This window comes from Silene latifolia, chromosome 4 (assembly GCF_048544455.1).
Source record: "Silene latifolia isolate original U9 population chromosome 4, ASM4854445v1, whole genome shotgun sequence".
Taxonomy (NCBI): Eukaryota; Viridiplantae; Streptophyta; class Magnoliopsida; order Caryophyllales; family Caryophyllaceae; genus Silene; species Silene latifolia.
In genome coordinates, this window is record NC_133529.1 from 25,505,328 (window position 1) to 25,523,257 (window position 17,930).

At 38.7% G+C, this 17,930-nt stretch overlaps 1 long non-coding RNA gene across 1 annotated transcript; it reads left to right on the forward strand.

Moving 5' to 3' along the window:
- Positions 1-16,177: 16,177 nt before the first annotated feature.
- On the forward strand, positions 16,178-17,670 carry LOC141652161 (uncharacterized). The gene is made up of 3 exons (XR_012546998.1): positions 16,178-16,586; positions 16,700-16,737; positions 17,483-17,670. It is a non-coding gene; the product is annotated as an uncharacterized LOC141652161 (long non-coding RNA).
- Positions 17,671-17,930: the final 260 nt, after the last annotated feature.

A 17,930-nucleotide genomic window follows, 5' to 3' on the forward strand; every position in this document is an offset into this window, starting at 1 on the left:
CCTCGAATATCATCATATAGATCAGTTTGCCTTTGTCAAATCTCCCATGGCATCGGCTGCGTCGTATGTATCCCAAACTTCATGACCTCATCTCTCAACCTCATTAAGGATATAGTTGTGCCTGAAAAAGAATGTACGCTCTTCTGCTTTCAAAGCATCTGCAACTACATTGGCTTTTCCTTTATGGTAGATAATATCCATGTCATAATCGCCAATCAACTCCATCCACCTCCTATGTCTCATGTTCAACTCCTTTTGAGTGAAGATGTACTTGAGACTCTTGTGATCAGAAAATACCTTAAAGGTCGCCCCATAAAGGTAATGTCTCCAAATCTTGAGAAGCAAACACAAATGCACCCAACTCTAGATCGTGTGTAGGATAATTCTCCTCTTAAGGCTTCAATTGCCTAGAAGCGCAGGCAATCATTTGCAGTCTTTGCATCAACCACATCCCAACCCGTTCTTAGAGGCATACGTATAAACCTCAGGAGTTCTCACTCCCTTGACGATACTAAGATTGGAGGGTGTGGTCAATGGCTCCTTTAATGTTTGGACAGCGTCTCTGTCTCATCCCAGCGAGCACATTCTCTTTCCTCATCAAAGGCTATGTCATAGGTCTAAGCAAATATTGGAGAAATCTTTCACGAACCGTCACATGTCAAAGCTAAACCCGAAACTTCTAATCTCGGCTACATTCTTTGGTGCTTCCCTTGTAAGCGCCTCAATCTTTACCTAGGATCTGACTACCCCATCTTTAAAAATCACATGCCCTAGAAAAGCAACTTTCTCGGCGAACTCACACTTGGACAACTTTGCATACAACTCAAGCACTCCCCTCTCAGTACGCAACACAATCCTTAGATGCTCCTCATATTCCTCCTTAGTCTTGGAATAGACTAAGATGTCATCAATAAAAACCACCACAAACTTGTCCAAAAGTAGGCGAAGACTCATTCGTCAAATCCGTAAACATAGCTGGGCGCATTAGATAACCAAAGGCATCACCACGTACTCATAATGGCCATACCTTTGCGTGAAAAGTTTGTCTTTGGTATGTCCTCCTCTATAATCTTCACCTGATGGTACCCGACCTCAAATCAATCTTGGAAAAAGGCGTGCACCCTCAACTTATCAAATGGGTGGTATCTTTGTGAAGGATACTTGTTCTTCACGATCACTCGGTTCGGCTCCTGTAATCTATGCCTGACCTGGGCTCCATCTTTCTTCTTCACAAAAAGAAGCGGTGCTCCCCACGGTGATACACTAGGTCTAATGTAATCGAGATCATCCTGTCCCTCGAGCTCCTACAACTCCTTAGGACCCGTCAGTGCAGTGCCTTAGAATTAGCCGTCCCGGTTTGACTCATTTCTGAAAACTATCTCCCTCTTCGGTGGCAACCGGAATCTCCTGCAGGAAGACATCTGAAAACTCCCCCACAACTGGTATCTGATCACTGTCCAGGACTCTCCCATCTGTCATCTCTCACATGGCACAAGATCATGGGCACCCTTCCTCGGATGAGGACTTCAAGGTCCAGTGCAATCAACAACTTTGGGTTTGACAAACCCGCGATAAGACACACTAATACCCTTAGGACCTCTCAAAGACACTTTCTTTTGATGTGTGTCTATCTTAGCTTTGTACTTTCCTAACCAATCCATCGACTATCATCTCAAAGCGTAAAGGAAACTCAGCAAGTCACGGGTAGATCAACTTGACTATCATAGATACTTCCATATACTCGACACGTCTGTCGCGTGACTGTCAAAAATAAAACCTAACGGTCTCAACTAAAAATGTAGTAGAGGGCGTTAAAGTATCGAATCCGAGGGAGGAATGTAACTCTCTATCTATTTCTAATTCTAAGGTAACAATTGGGGTTGATTAATTTTTGGTTCTAAACTACGGAGTAAAGGAAGAGAAATAAGAAGCAGAGCGAGTAAAGGCAAGAAAATGATTTTAAACTATCAATAAGAGAGAGGCATGTCGGGAACTTGGTTCACTACGGTGTTTAACAACTCGCGATAGCTCGGACTAATTGTGAGGACGGATATTAGAAGGTCCTTTTCGGTCCATTTCCCACCCTAAAATACCACTAACTAACTTTCGTCCTCATTAGGGTAGTCTACTGTTTATAGCAGGCCTTTAGTCAATCTTTGATCCGGGGATTAAACTTGATTTAATAGGTGACATAGAAGCGTGCACTAACTAGGTCGGTGATTACAGTTATATTGCTATAGGTGAGTCTCTTATGTCGCCTAATTCATTCACTTCGTCATTATCCTGATCCCCTAATCCCAACATGAAGAGGTTTAGCTACTCATATTCATAACTAATCTAACACATAAAATTCAAGAGAAGACATAACGAAATAATAATAAAAAACGCGATGACAAATTAGGCAAGGAAGAAAAAATGCATAAACAATAATTAAAAGGCAACAAGAAGGTTAATTATTATTAAGAGAAGGAAGAGATTACAATGCGAGCAATCCGGCGAAAAGTGAAATCCGAGCGCAATAATCCGAGGTGAAAGCAACGTAAAAGCAATTAGGTTTTTCTAATATGAATGATAGTAAAGGGAGATAGTCTAAGAGTAAAAAGAGATGCTAATTAACCTAGTAATCCTCGGTTAAATAGAAAAAAAGTCTAAGTGTTTATGCGGAAATACTAAAACACGGATGATTAAGCCCCTGGTCAAAGCCTCTCGATCAGTAGATTAGACTACTCGATCGACCAATGCGAAACTCCTCGATCGAGCATCGGGGAACTGATCGAGGACCGGTCATGTGGATCACTCGATAGACCACCAAAGCGACTCGATAGACCACTGGGTCTTCACAACCTCCCACATGATACGGACTCACCCGAGGATATAAAAACTCACTTACAGACTCATATTCCCTCGGACCCAACTATTTAACATGACTCAAAGATACAAACATTTGTGACGCCCCGAATCAAACAAAACAAAGGTATGAACACCATTAACAATAAAAGTACGAGTGATAACATGTGTGCCATCCTCACTCGTTACTTTCTTCTTCATCATAAACTGACTTTCCTTTGGTCTTCCGCCCACCTCCTGGGACGATGATCTTGGTGAGGTAGTCGGCTTAGCACCCGCCCTTGATTGTTGTTGGTGTTCGTAGGCGGCTTCCCCGATAAGAATTACCGCCATTGCGGTTACCTCCACCGTTGTTGCTCGACCTCCCCGGTTGTTTCATGACCCGGTGGTGCATTGCTCGCATTACTCTGTCTTAGGACCACGAGAATATCTCCCCGAGCGGTCTCACGAAAACCTCCGGCAACACACTGGTAAACTCATGTCTCTTGTGGCCTACACCGCCACAGCCGAAATAGGTCATTCCCCAGCTGCCGCTACCACTCCCACGGCCACGCCCAAAGGAAGTCCTAGCACTAAACCCCGAATCCGATGAATATGCTCTAGCCTGAGTGTGGTTGCCCTTCTTGTAATTGGATTGGCCACCACCCTCGCTCTCAGCCTTCCTTTTCTCAGCACCCCTCTCTCGGGTCATCTCTACTAGCCTCTCAGCTCTCCCGGCCCTCTCATAAGCTTCCTTAACATCTGTAAGGATTCCCACAGGTAACTTCTCCATTATCTTGGGGGTCAACCCCTTCTCAAACCTCAGAGCTAGGTTCTCATCACTCAATCCCATATCTTCAGCATACCTAGCTTTCTCATTAAAATTACGGTAGTACTCGTACCACCGTCATGTCGGATGTCATCTTAAACTCATCGAACTCCTCTCTCGCTTACTCCTCACATGCTCGGTACAAACTCTCTCATCATGGCCTTCGAGAACTCTTCCCAAGGTATAGCGAGCGGCCACAGCTTTGCATACATGTCCCTAGCATTCACCTTTACCTTGTCCCACCACTCACCTACCGCTTCTCTCAAGTAGAACGCAGCTTGTTCTACCCTCATCTCATCAGGACAATGCACCAAATCTAGGATATTCTCCATCTCTCTGTGCCAATTATCTAGAAGCATTGGCTCCCCTGTCCCCTTATACTCTTTCGTGTTGAATCTCGCTATATGGATGCTAATCTTTGAATGGCCAACCTCCTTATCCTTCCCCACTCTCTTTAAAGCTTCCGTAAGAGCATCTTGGTGCTCCAACATCTTAACTATGTCATCAGTGGTCATGCTCTCAGCTCTAGCATACAGGGCGTTTCTCTTAGGCGGCATCTTGAAACTATATAAGAAAAGGTAGATATGAACATGCATACTTTAACTCAAACACGTATATAGCCTGCACAGACCCCACTCAATCGAGTACCAAAACCCACTCGATCGAGTTGAGGCTACTCGATCGAGTGCCCAACATACTCGATCGAGTGCCTCGACTCCAGAAACTAATCAGACCTCCTGATCATAAACATACTCGACCGAGCTGACATGCCACTCGATTGAGTGACCCCTACTCGATCGAGTGCCCCTATGTACTCGATCGAGTACCCAAAAACACGGTTCTGACCATAAAAACATCAAACTATCCACTCAATCGAGTCAGACCCACTCGATCGAGCACCTCACCTACTCGATCGAGTGCCGCCCACTCGATCGAGTCATGCAACCAACAAACACTTTATTCAAGTTATTGAAATGCCACATTATAAACACCCAACATGCTTTTTCATTCAATTCAACATATAAAATACCCCCCCCTTCAACTTTTTAGCCATACTTCCAATTTCTCCACATCCAACATCCAACAATTCACAACACATGCCGTTATGCACACATACAAACCAAAAGACAACACACACGACCGGTTCAAAATTGCAGGGCGAGTTCGTGACTTTAGGACGTCTCCCAAGCCTTTGCATTAGCTCCTACAACTTTTACCCTGGGTTCATTTTAATTAACTCCCTATGTTCATTAGATTCATTGGTTACAGGTTTCAGGATCGTCGCTCTGATACCACTTTGTGACACCCCTATATTCCAAGTGCCTTACCAGGACCACCCAAGTACAGAGATGTCACCATCTCGGTTTTCCGAGGCAATGATAATCAAATGACAATAACGAAACATAATTTAAATAGTATAAAGTTTAAAGTGATTACAATCCAAATCCAAACGGATAAAAGTAAAATACATGTCCTCAAAACCAAATGTCTAAAACTACTCAAGTACGATAGCGAAAGACTCTAATCAGCTCGTGATGACACATCCCAGCTAGCCCATATGCCTCTAATCTCACTGCTCACCATCCCCGAATGGATCACCACGGTTTTACAAAACAAAGACGGGGTCAGTACTAATCACACAATTATATAATCACAATAAGACAGAAATCAACGCAGCTCAATCGTCACATCAACCCGAACTCCATCACCAACTCCTCAATACTGACTACACACTAAAGTGTGTAGCTCTGCCAGAGTATCCATCGCAACAGGTTACTCCTCACCGCCAGTGGGGGACCGCAGTCGTTCCCACCTAAGCCCCGCTCATCTCCATCGAGCGATAAACCCAAATCCATTAATGTGCACATCCCTTCTGTGGCGGGTTCCACAGAAGGCGAATAATGGGCGTGAAGCCACTCCCGCAAGTGACTCCACTCAGCCAAGGACGCACCCCGAAGAACACAGACAGATACAATCAACAACAATCAACATCAACCAAATCCAACAACCGTCACAATGCGAATATAATACTTTAACAACATTCACAATCAACAACAAACCACATTATGTGACTAATGCGAGTAGGGAGAACCCTACACGGAATGCAAACACAAGCAGACGATCTCAATAGCTGTATCAAAACCTCTCCTCTACGAATCCTCCTCCTATCACATGATCACATAATTACTACTAGCACAACTAACCATAAAAACCCCCAATCCCCCAAATTAGGGTTTAAACAAAGTTAATTAAATGCTATAAAATTGGTATGTAGATCTTACCCTTGACGCAAGGATCACAAGGACATAAAGAACGATGAAATCCCACCTCTCAAACTCCGGGATTTGTCAATAACACGGATGAAGCGAACAACGTAGTTTCAATCTCCTTTTTAAGTTTATTAGGTTTGTAAAAGTGTTTAATAAAGATGACGGTATAATATATATACTAATCCGCGTTATTAATAAAACCCGTCAAAATAATACCCGTTAACCGACCTACTCGATCGAGTAACTAACGTACTCGATCGAGTGCCGCCCACTCGATCGAGTCATGCTGACTCGTATACACTACCCGCATGTTATCTCACTCTCCCATCTTATATACATTACTATACATGAAATAATATAATAAATACTCATGCATTTCTAGCAACTCTTTATGCAACCAACAAACACTTTATTCATCATTGAGACCTTTCTCTTGAACTTTCGTAGGTGAGCATGAGCATCTTCTTCAATATGCCCCCCGAACAAATCCTTCTCGATCAACCCAACTTGGGCGGGATGCATCTCGAAGTTGTTGGGAACCAAGTGCCAAAATTAATAGGGTTACATGAATCATTATGGTTAGGCCGGTTGTGATCTCGTAGAGCCATTTGTGGTGGTGGATTTGGTATATGAGGGGGTGGTGTTTAAGGTGGGCTAGGAAGTGGAAAGTTGTGAAAAGGATTTTATATAGGGATCTCAATTGTGTTGTTTGGTTGAAGTGGGATTGTGGTATCGCTGGTTTGTAGGGTGTGTGGGTTTGGTTGGTTTATGTTTGCTTAAGGAAGGTTCCGAACTCCATCAAGGGTCCTTGTCCTCTAGGTCCAAAAAAGCCTTTCGGGGTCGGAATTGAAGAGTAAAGCTTGATGATTCCTTCTAGGTATCCACTCGACAAACCGTTAGTCTCCTAGTGTCTTTACACACTAGGGGAGGGCAAGAAATCACACACTCTACAAAGAAGCACAAAACTACTAAAACAAACTAACAAGTGAGATATAACTAAAGCAAAGACTCTTAATAAACTAAATATAACCTAACGTCATCCCCGGCAACGGCGCCATTTGATGAGTAAGATGTATGTAGTGTCGAGTTTCTTATCACCAACAATATTTATAACCCAATTTAGTAGTATAAATCGGGGTCGAACCACAAGGATAGAGGGGTTTCTACTTAGTTTAATTAGAAGTCTAGTCTAGTCAAAAAAATGAAAGGAGTTTATTTAAACTTAAACTACAAGATTTAACTAAAGCAAGTGATTTAGATGGGGTGTATACGATTGATTAAAAGACTAGGGCTTTTGGGTTCATCTAAATGGTTTAAGGGCAAACATGATGATTTAAGGGATCTATGATGAGGGTTTATCCTAGGATGAACAATCAATGTCTTGATTATCCTAAAGGTGACCACTAACTTTTGTTAAGCATCACACTTTTCTTAAACATACAACAAGACCACCACAAACTTTCATTCAATGGAGGAATTAAGCAATGATGAAGAAAGGCATGTGCTTTCACTCACACAATTCATCAAACACCTTGTGTGCATGGATAAGAAAGATAAATAATTCACCAAAGACCCAAATAATCATACAACCATGCCCATTAATTCCATTTAGACTCCCCATAAACCCTAGAAGGATTTCTACTCACACATGTTCAAATTGTTCATACAAACAAATGAATAAAAACAAGTAAACAAAAGAGATGACATGATATGAATTCAAACAATTATAAAAGATAACTTAAAATATAAACAATTGATTAAACAAAGTAATTAAGAGGAGAAATATACCAACAATGAGTAAACATGGTTGCTTTGATTGAATTAGTGAAGAAAATCCTTCAATATCTCCCAATTACAACCCAATAACCAAATGTAAACAATTGATACCAACTACTACTAAACTAATTTCATTAAATAATTAATGTTGATTAAGGAAAGATTAATGCTTGTTTAAGGAAAGATTGCATAAATTAAGGAAAGTTTTCAGATTTAGGGTTGTGTGTACAAATGGTTAAGGGAGGGGATATTTATAGTCTTTCATTGGATAAGAGAAGAAGAGGAAATAAAGCCCAATATTCGTAGCAGCTGCGTTCTATCGGTGGACCGGCTACCGGTCAGCCTACCGGTAGTGAGACCTTTGTAATTTAAACTTGGAATTTTGGAAAATAACTAGCATGCGTGTTCTGCCGGTAGACCGGTTGTCGGCCTGCCGGCAGAACACACTCTTCTATACTCCAAAGTCTTCGTTGGTGTGTCTTCTACCGGCTGGCCGGCTACCGATTCGTCTACCGGTAGCGAGACCAATTAATTAATTCTCTTCAACTTTAATTCAATCTGGGATGTTGTGCTCTGCCGGTGGACCGGCCTGCCGGCAGAGCATACTCTTCAGCTCTTTTCTGTTTCTCTTGGTAATGTCAGGTGGGGGTGTTCTGCCGGTGGCAGGAACGGCTGCCGGTGGGCCGGCAGAACACACTTCTCAGCTTTTTCAACTCCTTTTCTTCTCAAGCTAACACGAGCTAGCTCCTTCACTCGATCTTCATTCCGTCTTGCCTTTTTCAAGGCCAATCCCCTACAAAGGAGTACGGCGAGTCATAATATCGAGGTACATGAAATAAAGGGCAAAACACGAGCGAGAGTGAGCTAAAAACGTGCTAATGAAGGCAAAATGCTTGAGAAACGGGAAGTGAAATGGCGTAAACTAATCACATATCAGGGACGCACTACTAAAATAAGGCGGAGTAGTGACGGGAAATGTGACAGTTTTTTTCTACCATCAGATAATTTGGGAAACTGACGGAATTTCCGTCGGAAAAATATTCCTGACGGATAATCCGTCAGAGTTAAATGGCGCGTTGAATAATGACAATGACGCAAATACTATGTGGCGATTTTCTGACAGAATTTCCATCTTAATTTCTATTTTAGTGACGGAAATTCCGTCAGGAAGTTTCTAACATAAAAGAAAACTTACTTTTCCCTCATTATCTGATAATCTGATAACGCATGACCCAATTGATTTCCCAAACCCTAACTCCAAAAAAATCCGACTCCCCTCCGATGCCGGCCACTCCCCTCCGACGCCGTCTACCTCTGACCCCGGCCAGCTCGCCGTCCTTTCTAGTCCCTTTTCTCTTCTTTCTCCTTTTCCTTCTCCTTCTCCTTCCTACTCCCTTTTCTTCTTCCACCGTCAGTTGCCACCTCCGACTTTGGCCGCCCTTAGACATTATTGATGCCGCCGGCTGTCACCTTTGGTCACCAGCACCACCACCATCGACTGCCACCTCCTTCTCCTTTTCTTTCCTATTTTATTTAATTAGGTAATCTCCTAATTCATTTTTTATTTTAGTAATTTTTTTTAAATTATGCTAATGATAATATTCTATAAAGTATCGTCTCTAACTCAAGCTGAAGTGGTTATCCGTGTAGCAGAACAAGCTTGTTTCTTTGAATCCCTCACTAATCTTATTGTAATTGCTCTAATTAGCTTTCGTAATTGTGTTGTAATACATGTGAATTAGGGTTATTTTTCGAAAATGTTGTGTTTTTATTTGTATTGAGTTGAATAAATGACTTGTGAGTAATATATGTATACTTACACTTGCGTTCTGAGTTATGGTTGATGTTCTACATATCAGATTCGTGCAGTTGTTGAAAAGGAGTTACATATGGACAATGTTGCTGATGGTAATTCACGTTTGCTAATTCACGTTTGGGGATGTATGACTTGTTGCATTTGTCACTTATTTCGATTTTTTTAATTCTTTGTTATGGTAATTGAATAGAAGTTAAACAAATGATTGGGACGATGAGAGTAGAAATGTGAATAAGGATCGTCAAGTTATTATTGTTATGGTATTGTTTTCTTTCTTACAACGTTTTTTAATTAATCGGGATGTCGTTTATAGAATCTCATTTTTGAGTCTATTCGCATGTCATCAGTGTTAATTCTTGCTTTAGTATGAGATCTTCTTGATTAAATTTAGGTCATGTGATCAAGGTTATTGAATTGACAAATCTTTGGAGCTTTCATTTGCTGTCTTCCTTTTCCTCATTCTAATTTCGAGCCTCAACACTAGCATAAAGTGTCATAGAGAGTCTCCCGCAAACGAAGTCCGAAACTAGTTAGTTGACATTCCATGGAATTTAGATACCATGATCAACGGGGTCTTCATTGTATATTTTGTATCTTACCTTTTTCTCTCCTTTACCTTTTTAAAAAAAAAAAGAGCATCATGAAATTTTTTTCTTTCCAATCCTTGCTTGTATATCAACTCCCTTTTATGTTTGTTTTCTCATTCTTATTTGTTCTCCTTATTTTACTTGTAATTGACGGTGACTTTCTTCTCATATCATCAGTGCTGATGCTCTCCGTTCTGCTATTCTTCTTGTAATCGCCCGCTGCACTGGGATCAGTCTAACTTGATGAGTTTCCTTTTCCTTGTAAAAATCTTTTGTGCAGACCTTGTCGTCGTATATTGGTCACTCAATATGAAATTTGGTAATGGAGGAGGATATCGGTGAATGGTGAAGTAATGTGTTCACCCAAACTTACGCCTGTTATTTGGCATGATTTTTTCAGGCCATATGTGTTTTAAACTGACCTGTTTTGTATCTTTCCCGCTGCTTCGGTATAAGGAACTGAAATATGGCTGTTTGTTTAACTAGGTCTAGACTTGATCATTGGTGTATGCTGTCTCGATTGATTTTTCATTTGCCCTCCCAAAACTAGGTATCTGATTGGCGTGTCCCATTTTATCATACTCTTAAACACTGCTCCTATTGGCGGATGAAACAAGTACGTGATGTTTGATATGAGGCTTTTTTGGGGGGGGTTGGGGGGGGGGGTCATGAAACCTTAAGCCTTTTAATTTTTTTTTTTTTTTTTTTTTGTGCTTTCTATCTGGGTGTGTGCTTACTAAAAACCCCTTCGTGCGTAGGAAATATCGAGTTGATAAAATTGTTACTTTTAAAGGAAGCCGATATTGAATAAAAAAGGGACTCTGGCACTCCTTTGATTTGGGCCACTGGGCATGGTCAAACAGATGCTGTGAAGGTTCTCTTGGAGAATCATGCTAATGTAAGTGTTAATTTCATTGTTTATTGCAATTAGTTTCCAAGTGTTTTCATCTATCAAGAGAATCGATAATAATGTTATGGACTCATTAATATAAAATTGGTGTTTGTATTAATTTTTGTATTTCTATTGCAGCCTAATACTAAAACTGATGATGATATAACCCCGTTGCTGTCAGTTGTGGGAGTTGGTTCTCTGACTTTTGACCTCAGCAATAAACAGAAGCAGAGGAGCAGATTGCTTGGTAAAGCTTGCCCAATTTACGCAAGTAGTGTTATTGTCGTTGTCATAGCAATGCATTTTCTAGTTTTTGATCAAGTAGCGGTAATGTTATCAGAATGTATTGGTGAAGAGTTAGGAACGATAAACACCTAAGACGGGGAGGGGGTGAATTAGGTGTACCTTTTTAAAATTTGTTCTTAACTTAGTTAATTGATAACTTAAGTAAAGAACCTTAAAGCGCAAACCTTGAAAAACTTAATAGAATGTAAGTTCACAAGATGGTACAGCCGCTTTATGTCATAATATAACTAACTGTGACACAGAACTTAATTAGATATAGGCGAGAAATACCAAAGTGAAAGAACGTAACAATAAATTAACAAACAAACGACATTTAAAAATTGGTTCAGCCTCTACTCCGAGGTCTACGTCCAACCGTTATTTTATTGCTTGTTTAGAAATTTACTCAAACAACTAAACCTTTACAATGAAAATAACTCGTCAATCTACTCCGATTGCACTCAAACTTAAAGTTGCTCCGCTTCAAGAGTTTATGTGTTCTATCTCATAGGTGTACAGAATCTTTGAATCTCAAGAGTTCACTTAATAAACATGGAGATTACAATTAAGACTTAAACACGAGAATCATGGAACAAACTCATTATGTCACAGTGCAGCGAACTGATACTTGGAGGTTTACAGCTTTTCGAAAACAAATGAAGACTTTTAAAATCTGAAAAACGTTTTGCAAATACTTAAAGAACAAAGCTTTAAATGCACAAATGATTTGCAAGGTTTTACAATAAATACTTTGGAAAGTCTTGAGAAATAAATGAAGCTAAGACACACTATTTATAATAGATTTTATCACTAAGAAGTACAACTTAGGTTAATTAAATCCAATATAAAATTAGTAGCCTTTGAATGATGGTAAGTGTTAGGCTTTAGGCTTGGGGCTCATGTCTTTGATAAATATCAGAAAACTTATCCCAAAACACTCAACATGTGACACTTTACCAAATTGGCAAAAAACTTTTCTAGCTTTAAAACTTTGACAAGTTCAACTTACCATTTTAGTAAAAGGTAAATGCACAAATCTAGAGGTTATATCAATGTGGATTAGTGACTTAAAATTTCAGATTTGTTTTCAAACTTTGAAAATTCAAATGTTAAAGTTTTGAGAATATGAAATTTGTAAAGATTTTAACACTTAAACTCTTCGCATAAAACGTTCCTTCATACGGTAGTATCAGAAACCACAGTAGAATGTTACACTTACTCTTACAATTTTCGACTAAGGCTAGGATAATATCATTGTCTTGACTTCTTGTTGACTTCATCTTGATCATGTTAAGCCATCATTGAGAGTCCATTTGATTGCTTCAATCACTAAACATTTGCAACTAAAGATAAACAATCAAATAACAAAGGAACTTGGCATCATCAACCAAATATATTCTAACAATTGGTTATTGGATTTAAATTGATCAAGTATCAGTAGTGATCTCACTACTTTTTGATTGTTTCATGATGAAAAAAAAGTATGTATTTTTGAACTTTGCTAATCTCAGCCATATATGGCAGGAGGAATTTTTTTTTTTTTTTTTTAAAGTCAACTTTTCTGACGGAATTTCCGTCAGAAATTTTGACTTTTCTTATGACAAATCTGGGAGTAAATCTTTAACGGAAAATCCGTCAGAAATGCGCTTTACTGACAGAAAATCCGTCAGAAATCCTTTTTTCGTGACGAATCGTAGTGACGTCAATTCCTGACGGAAAAACAGTCAGGAAGACGTGTTTCTGACGGGAAAAGCGCGTTATTGACGGATTTGTTACGTCAGGTTTCCGTGTTTATTTTGTAGTGACGGAGGGAGTAATGCAAGTGTAATATAATAATAATAATAATGAAAAGTGAGTGTCATAATAAAGTCATCAATGGAGTGACTAAATTAAGAGTAAATGTTATTTTGATGGAAAAGTAATAAAATGATGAGAATGTTAATTTTATATTCATGACACTCAAATTATTAATGTTATTTGATGGGGCACAAAAATTAGACCCATGTCATTAGGCCTAAAACCAGGCATAAGATTCGCAGGATCGCTCCCTGGCCCAAAAAGAGAACAAAGCTCATGGGATCTCTTCAAAGCCCAAAGACCTCAAGGAAAGGCATCCGAACGAGTAAGGTTAGCTCGGCCTCGATAGGAGTCAGCTAAGGTTTACGTTGAGCCGAGGGTAAGGAGTTCAGCCACGACTCATCCTCATAATTGTCGCTCCATGCCTGGTCAGTGGTACGGTCAGGGCCACATGGATCTCCCACGTGATCTCCCTTGGTCCGTACATTTATCTTTTATAAATAGGAACACAATTCATATCTTAAGTATCCAATCTCTAACTCTCTAAACAACTTCTCTCACTACAACTACTAGCCAAAGATAACTTCTCACGAGTAATCTAGCCGCCCCAAGTGAAATAAAAGACTAAATTACGCATCGGATAGGCTCTCCTCGGAGCCCTCCGAGGCTAGGTTTGTTCCCTGTCTCAGAATCAGGACGAGTGGAAGAGAATCAGTCCAAGGATCCAATAAACATCAAACACGTCAGACCAAGCATAGCTTACTCTAAATCATTCATTAATTTCGTGTAATTTGTATTAAGCCTCAAATACATTTTTCCCCGAAACACTATTTATGTATATGGTCTAAGTATCTCAAGTAGATAAATGAAAAATAAACATTTAAAATAGTTTTAGGCCTTGTTCTTTTTAACTTAACTTTGCTAAATTGAGCCGAACTAAATCGAAATTATAAAAGCTTAACTTTTCTAAATTGAACTTATAGGATCTCAAGTGCTCAACTAAACTGCACTTATAGAAATTGAACTGAACTTATAGGAAATGATTCAAAGAAAAATGGGTATGAATTAAACTAAACTTTTTTGAACTGGACTTAAATGAGCTAAACTGAGCTTAAAGGAGCTGAACTGAACTTAACTTAACTTAGTCTAACTTATAGAAGTTGAATTTAACTTGACTGAATTTAACTTATAAGAATTGAACTGAACTTAAGAGAAAATACTTTAAGTCTAAAAAAACATGATCACCTTACTCTCTATTACTCCCTAGTCCTTCCATTCAAATCCAATATTTCCTAATTTATTTTCGGTCCATTCAAATCCAACCTTCCATGTTTTTAGGACATAATTATCTTTATTGAGTTTGTCTATTTACACAAAATGTCATTATTATAATACTATTCTATTATACTAACTAATATTTTGGTCCACCAACATACACTTATAATACTATTTTATTCTACTCTTAAAACTTGCTTAAAAAGTAAAAAGAACAGTTTGGATTTAAATGGAGGAGTATATCCAAGAGAAAGTATACAATTTATTAGGAGACATAAGAATTAGGTGATAAGTGGAGTGAGTCATTTTCCTATCTTTAATGTATATATATATATATATATATATATATATATATATATATATATAATGTAATGTGAGTTGATTTCGCAATACACATTTTACTCATTTTATTACACCTTTGACCATTTTATCCTCTTTATTTCTCCCCTCTCTACTCCTATTGTATCTACAACCCTTATAAATGTCTAAACTTGTGCAAATTAGTTGCTTATGAACAGTAGAGCAGTAGAATTCATGCTGCTCACGTGAGGAACAGTCTGTGTACTGTTGTTGCTCTTTAATCTTCTTTATTATTATTGCCTCTCTCTTGTCTCTCTCCATTTATTCTTCGTCTCTCCTTCTCCTTCATCGGGTTAGTTTGAACTCTTTCATTCTCCTTTTCTGCATCTCTAATCATCTCTCATTATTTCTTAATCTCTAATCATCTATCATTATTTCTCCTTCTATACGGGTTCCCTGAGAAATGGTTTAGATCTGCTACTCTTCTCGCCTCTTTATCTACCATTCTCCTTCTCTTTCTTGCTTTCTCTTCCCTTACCTTCATTTTTACAATAAGTCGCTTCATTTGCACACGGGTTTAACGGAGGTTGTAGATCTGGAGGTTTTGGCATCGGTAAGTGAGCAACCATCCTCATACCTTATTGTTCCGTAAGTCTATTGTTAATTTGTTACCTTAACTTGATTGATGATTTTAGCGTTTTTGCTTTCAATTGCTCGGAAATTAAATTAGGGTTGTGTCTTGTGATTAGGTTTAGTGGTCTTGTTATTATTTTGTGTGCATTGATAATTTTAAGAGTTGCTGCCTTCAGTTGCTCAGGAATTAATTAGGGTTGTGTATTCTGATTAGATTTAGTGGTCTTGTTATTGTTCCGTTTGTGATTGATATTTTTACGGTTGTTTTGTCTTGATTTTCGGAAATTAAATTGGGTTTGTCTTACAATTCTTAACAATTAATTTTTAACTGCCTTCAATTTGTTAAGCGATTTACTCTTCTTTTTTCACCTCGGCTCATCCGAGATGATGATGCTTCTTCCTTAGATAATGCCCGAAATTGCGGATTTGGGATCTACGCATTTATGGTTTGGTCAGTGGCTCAATTATATGGTTCATTGATCATTTATTTTTTGCGTCATAAAAGGTGTTGTTGTTGGAAGTATATTGTCTTTGCAATCATTGTCTTGTTGTTATTTGAAAAGTGTGTTGTTGATTTCCGTCTTTACCCATTAATAAAACCTTAAGAAACTTGCTTGTGAAATCATATGCTTTCCAATTCCGATATTTGAAAAGTACTGTATTAATAGTATTGATTTTAAACGTAATGGATTTGATTGATTTTGCAAGGGAGACATCACTAACTTGGCTCTAAGCTCAAACAATGTTTTGGTGGCATCTGTTTCAAACTGTTGTTATTGTGCCTAATTGTGGCCTGCAATTGAATTTTATTTTCATTTGTTGTTCGGTGGTGCTTGCGGATGGGTATCAAATATCAATATTATAGGGCGTCATCTTGAAGTTGTTCTGCAATTGCATTTACTCCCGGGACTGGTGTTGCATACCAGCTGTTGTCGTAAGTGTTCCTTACACCTCGGGTACAACATTCACTACAAAAAGATAGCATGGAGGTGATGGCCATATATAAAATCAGATTTTAGCTTTTCTTTTAAGATTTTTTTTGTGAAGTTGTAAAGAAAGGATTAACTTGTATTGACAGGGGGCGGTTTCATATGTTAAGATTTAAGCTAAAGAAGGGATTATTTGTATTGAAAATTTACTTCCTGTTGTAATTTCTAAGTCTGACACCTTCAGAGTTGTTGAGGAAGATGATAGTGGCGGCATTGACAGTGATTTGAAGACTGGTGCTGCTCTCTTTTGTCACATTTGTGTCGACTGTGATGGCGGTGGTCGTACGTATAATATTTCTTCACTTTATTTGGTACTTTAGTTTTGAATTTTGTGCTTTGAATGATTTATGCTGTTAATTTCATCATTGAGGAACTGTGAGTAATAATATATATTTGGCTCTTCATTGTTGTTTCCCTTTTACAGCAGCCTGGTGTTGTACTATCTGACTCTCGGATTCCTCGGTAAGTCACTTTTCTACTCCAGCAACTATGCGACTCATAATATATTGAACGAATTATTTTTCGAAGGATTGCTTTTTTGGAGGTCATTGCTTTGTTTACTACTTCTTCGGCCAAGGTTAGTTTGTGGTGTTGTCATGCTTTATCAAACAACTCTTTTATGGGATGTTTGGATACAATTTTAATAGGGGCAGAGAGAGGGAGGGGTATAAAATATGCATGTTTGGATACCGTTTTTGTTTATTCCTTTGTTGGAGGGATTATGATCTGCCTTGAAGAATTGATTGCTCCATTTTCCTCTTGCCCTCTTTTGTAACCAACTAAGGGAAATAACACCCTCCCCTTCTCCCATCCCTCTCCCTTTTCCTCCAAACTTTCCCATCCAAATAAGGCCTTAGTCTATCTGACCGATGAATATGTATTTTAGCTGTTGTACGTGTATTAAATCAGTCTCATTCTTTTAAGTTTTCATATCTTTGATGTTTAAAGGTATGAAAATGACTTTTCTCTTAATATTTGTAGGAAAGGTAAAATTTGCAGGACCATGTCATGTGTGGCTGTGCAGGTTAGATGCAATGAATATGATCACTTTAGTGTAGCGATCACCTTTCTTTTGGTAGAAATCAGTTTCAATAAAATCCTTGTGTTGATTATATAGCTATGATATTGATTGTCATCTTAACTTTCTGTGGATTTTGTTTGCTGTTTTGGGGTGGGCGTTTAATGTAGTTTGGATTTCGTGGAACAGTGGTACGCAGGCTAAGACCCGCATTCGTTGTGTGCCGGAACTTATAGGTTGTAGCTAAGAGCATTGAATCTTCCGAACCTGACTTCTCAAGATACGGCGATACTTTCTTTCAGGTAAGCATCTTCTACTTATGTTATTTTAGTTGATTGTTTCAATATCCGCAATTTCAATCGTTTCTTTTGCTTTGTAGTGAGTGTTGAGATAATATTATTGTGGTGAAGATGGTGATATTTTTAATTATCTAGGGGCAATATTGGATGATCAAGTTTTTTTCTTACTAAATTTTCAAGGTGACAGTAATTTTGAAATAAATTTTAGAGAGAACTGACACATGAATAAGGCTGCATACACCTAACCCCTTATCTCGCCACACAGGCAATTCGGATATGGTGGTGGTGTATTTCATTGGTTCTAAGGCCCTGTTTTGCATGATATGCTATTTGTATGT